Source organism: Arachis ipaensis, chromosome B06 (assembly GCF_000816755.2).
Source record: "Arachis ipaensis cultivar K30076 chromosome B06, Araip1.1, whole genome shotgun sequence".
Classification (NCBI taxonomy): domain Eukaryota; kingdom Viridiplantae; phylum Streptophyta; class Magnoliopsida; order Fabales; family Fabaceae; genus Arachis; species Arachis ipaensis.
The window spans coordinates 94515561-94520954 of NC_029790.2; positions in this window are offsets into that span (position 1 = coordinate 94515561).

Sequence of the window (5394 nt, forward strand, 5' to 3'; positions counted from 1 at the left end):
GATACCTCAAAAAAGTTGCATATTGTGGAATCTAAATGCATGCATGTATTAGTCTATGACGCATGACAGGACCATTGTACAACCATTAAATTGACTAGTAGCATTCTAAAACTTACAAGCTTAACTGGTACAAATTAAAGAGAACACGGCTACTAGGATTGAATTCTTTGCATGAACTAAGAAAAAATAAACCATTTTTCTTTAGTTTAGTGGCATACCTTGCCAACAACACCTGAATCTAATAGCCAATTTACTGGGATTCAGAATTAAAATGAGGTGAATCAAGTGAAATAGTCATCATATATAAATTTTGGAGGATGGTTTTCCTTGATAGATGAGCAATAACACTTTGAGGCTTACCAGGAAGGAAAGCTCCTCATCAAGCCAATTCACAAAGGTCACAAGATCTTCAATCTTAAAGAATGAGGCAGCTCGAACTTCAGTTTCCGAGGACCTCACAAACTCACCTTGCATTTCTACATCAGCTTTCATTTGAATGCAACAAAAAAGTAATCTATAGACATTGAAAATGGATTTGGGGCTTAGGTTTTAAAATAGATTTAAGGACCAAATTGGCATAAAAAAAAAGTTTTTTTGCTACATCAGCTAGTTGTTAGCTTTTCAGCGTGTCAGTAACGAGTCCAGATTAGCTTTTTGATGAAGTCACATGGACGAAAAGTGCTTGAAAGATGACTTTGAGTCCTGGAGTGCAAGTTTAGAAATGAAAATGGGTAACTATTAAGTTCAAGGACCACTATGAGGTTCAAGTGTAACTTTAAAGACCACTTTAAAGCTTAAATCTATTTACAGTTTTGTGATAAACTTTATACGTAACTTTCTTACTTGACAAGTTATCCGATTTACACTTTGTTTCGCCTTTGTGTATACCAGTTGATACGTCACCCTTATCCTCGGTCGCCCGAAAAGCTCGGCACGTGAGCAGATAAGCTCGGCCTCACCCATTTGAGAAATAGGAAACGTGCTCAACAAACCTAATCACCAAAACAGAATATGATAACCAACCTACAAACTAGGACTTATACACATTAAACGGGTAAAACAACTCCTATAAAGCCGAACTAATATTCTCGGCGAAGGATCAGGTTCCATTCTCAGTCTTCTATTCTTTACTTAGCTAATTCACTAAAGATCATTACTAACTTGAGCGTCGGAGTATCTTTTGCAGGTATTCCCGCTGCGGTGTTCGATCCAGACCGACATATAGCTCTTCCTCTCCGACAGCCGCCTGCTCGGAACAGCTAAAGCTTGGTCACCCCAGTGCCAGGATGAAACACTTGGTGCCCACCGTGGGGCCAGAATATATCTGACCTTATCATTCATTTTATTTAGTATCTTACCTTATTTTGCAGGATTCTGTATCCGCGAACATGGCTAACAATGGGAACCCCCAACCCACACAGGCAGAGCTCTTAGCTCAGATCCTTTATTGACTATTTTGCTGCATCGAGAATTTATGTCCACGGATCAGACTACCTAGGCACAATCAAGCAAGGCCAACACGAGAGTTTAAAGAACTACATGACCAGGTTTTCCGAGGCTACTATAGAGATCCAAGATTTGGATCCAGCTGTCCACCTGCATGCCCTCAAGGCCGGCCTCCGACTAGGAAAATTCTGGGAAACCATTGCGATAACAAAACCAAAAATACTGGAGGAGTTCCAAGAAAGGGCTGCGGGTCAAATGGAGATTGAAGAGCTCCGAGAGGCCCAAAAGCCGGAGAGACAACCTCGGCGGAGGAATAAGGAAAAAGCTTTTAGATCACCAAGCAACAAGGATACAAAGAGGCCCTTCAAGCTCACACCAAAATATAACACGTATACCAGATTCAATACCAAGAGAGAGAACATCATAAAAGAGATTCTGAATGCCAAAATCGTGAAGCCACTAGCCCGAGCAGGGAACTACCAAGACCAAAGGTTCGTGGATATAGGTAAGCATTACGCCTTCTACTAGAAGTTCGGCCATACCACAGACAACTGCATCGTTGCAAAAGACCTGCTCGAAAGACTGGCACGCCAAGGGCTCTTAGACAAATATGTCAAAGGTCGGGAAGCCAGAGGTACAATCTCGGACAGGAACGAACACAAACAAGTAGTAACAGATAAGAACAACAAAGAACATACAGCTCCTGATCCGCCAAGAGGAATCATCAGCCACATATCAGGAGGATACGCAGGCGGAGGTGAAACAAACTCGGCCAGAAAACGAAGCTATAGGGCAATGCTAGCAATCGAGGGAACATTGCAGCCAAAGAAGGAGGAGGACCCAGATGTCACAATATCCTTCAATCAATCAGGCTTCAGATCAGCAAGCCCTAACCTCGACGACCCAGTAGTGATCTCCATCCAGGTTGGACCCAGGTAGTAGTGCTGATGTTTTGTTCTATTCTACCTTTAAAAAGATGAAGTTATCAAAAAAAATAATACAGCCTTCCTCTGGAGAGCTAATTGGGTTCTCTGGAGAAAGGGTCCCCATCAGAGGACACGTATGGCTAACGACCACAATGGGAGAGATCCCTATGTCAAAATCCATCAACATTCAGTACCTAATAGTAGACTATTATAGCCCTTATAATATTATTGTTGGGAGACCCGCCTTGAATATATTCAAAGCGGTAGTGTCCACCTTACATCTGTGTGTTAAGTTTCCAGTACAGGAAAACAGGATAGCAACAGTGTACGCCAACCACCAGGAAGCTCGGCAGTTCTACAATGCCAGCCTGAAACAAAGCCCGACCAACATGACAGCTCGGCCACAAGTCCAAGCAATACACGACACTACAGAGATCCCTACGTTGGCCGAGCTCGACCTAAGAGAAGACCTCGGCGAGAGACCCCAGCCAATGGATAACCTCTACCGAGTGATATTAACATCAGATGACAAACAGTACACACACATTGGTGAAGCACTAGAAGGAGAGGAACGCAAAAAGCTTATAAGTTTACTGCGCCAGAATGCCGACCTATTTACATGGACACCGGACGACATGCCTGGAATAAGCCTAGAAGTCATCTGCCACAAGTTAGCAATTGACAAGGTAGTCTGACCAGTGGCACAAAAGAAAAAAAACCTCGGAGAGGAGAAAAAACAAGCAGCACTTGAAGAAAACAAAAAGCTCCTCAACGCAGGCTTTATCAGAGAAATCCACTTCACCACATGGCTATCAAACGTGGTAATGGTAAGGAAAAGTTCAGGTAAATGGCGCATGTGCATCGATTTTACAAATCTAAACAAAGCTTGTCCTAAAGATGCATATCCATTACCTTGCATTGATAAGTTAGTTGATAATGCTTCTGGTTTCAAAGCCTTGAGTTTTATGGATGCATACTCTGGTTATAACCAGATTTTGATGCACCCAGAAGACCAAAGCAAAACAGCTTTTATAACAGAACATGGAAATTTTTGTTACAAGGTAATGCCTTTTGGCTTAAAGAATGCAAGGGCGACATATCAAAGATTAATGGACAAAGTATTCCAACAACAGATAGGCCGGAATATGGATGATATGGTAGCAAAAACACCTGCACAAGGGTCACACTGTGATGATTTGCTAGAAGTTTTCAACCAACTCCGAGTATATAACATGAGGCTCAATCCAGACAAATGTGCTTTTGGAGTCTAATGAGGGAAATTCCTTGGCTTCATACTAACCTCACGAGGTATAGAAGCCAACCCAGAGAAATGCAATGCAGTGCTAAGCATGACAAGCCCAAAGATAGTAAAAGAAGTCCAGCAACTAGCAGGGAGAATAGCCGCCCTATCACGTTTCCTACCTGCAGTGGCAAACTGATCTTATCATTTCTTCCAGACATTCTCTAAGGGCAAGAAATTCACATGGACAGACGAATGTGAAAACTCCTTTATGGAATTCAAACAACTCTTAGCATCACCTCCAATACTCCAGAGACCAGAGGCAGGTAAGCCGTTGTATTTGTATTTATCAGTATCTAACCATGCCATAAGCTCGGTCCTAGTGATGAAAATAAGAAAAAAGCAAAATCCAGTATACTTCATTAGTAAGGTACTACAACTAGCAGAAACAAGGTATCCGAAGATAGAACAGCTAGCGTTGGCACTAGTCACAACGGCAAGAAGGCTACGATATTACTTTCAAAGCCATACAATCATAGTACGAACAGACCAACCACTAAGGCAGATATTAACCAGACCTGAGCTCGCCGAATGATTAATAAAGTGGTCAATCAAACTATCTGAGTTCGACATTGATGAGCGAATAATTTATACGCTTTTTGGCATTGTTTTTAGTATGTTTTTAGTAGAATCTAGTTACTTTTAGGGATGTTTTCATTAGTTTTTATGTTAAATTCATATTTCTGGACTTTACTATGAGTTTGTATGTTTTTCTGTGATTTCAGGTATTTTCTGGATGAAATTGAGGGACTTGAACAAAAATCAGATTCAGAGGTTGAAGAAGGACTGCTGATGCTGTTGAATTCTGACCTCCCTGCACTCAAAATGAATTTTCTAGAGCTACAAAACTCAAAATGGCGCGCTTTCAATTGCGTTGGAAAGTAGACATCCAGGGCTTTCCAGAAATATATAATAGTCCATACTTTGCCCAAGTTTAGATGACGCAAACTGGCGTTCAACGCCAGCTCTCTGTCCAATTCTGGCGTCCAGCGCCAGAAACAAGTTGCAAAGTAGAGTTCAACGCCCAAAATGGCACAAAAGCTGGCGTTCAACTCCAAGAATGACCTCTCCACGTGTAGACTTCAAGCTCAGCCCAAGCACACACCAAGTGGGCCCCGGAAGTGGATTTAGAGTTGGACTCTAGGATTGAATGACTGTGACGAACTCCAAACTCGCGAGTGCTGGGCGTAGTGACAGACGCAAAAGGATAGTAAATTCTATTCCAGTATGATCGAGAACCTCCAAGGTGATTAGCCATGCAGTGACAGCGCATCGGACCATTTTCACAGAGAGGAATAGGATGCAATCATCGACAAGGGTGATGCCTCCAGACGATTAGCCGTGCTGTGACAGAGCATTTGGACCATTTTCCCGAGAGGATTGAATGTAGCCATTGGCACCGGTGACATCCTTACACAAAGCCAGCCATAGAAAAGAGTAAGACGGATTGGATGAAGACAGCAGGAAAGCAGAGGTTCAGAGGAATGAATGCATCTCCATACGCTTATCTGAAATTCTCACCAATGATTTACATAAGTATTTCTATCCTTATTTTAGTATTAATTTCGAAAACTCCATGACTATTTTATATCCGCCTGACTGAGATTTACAAGGTGACCATAGCTTGCTTCATACCAACAATCTCCGTGGGATCGACCCTTACTCACGTAAGGTTTATTACTTGGACGACCCAGTGCACTTGCTGGTTAGTTATGCGAAGTT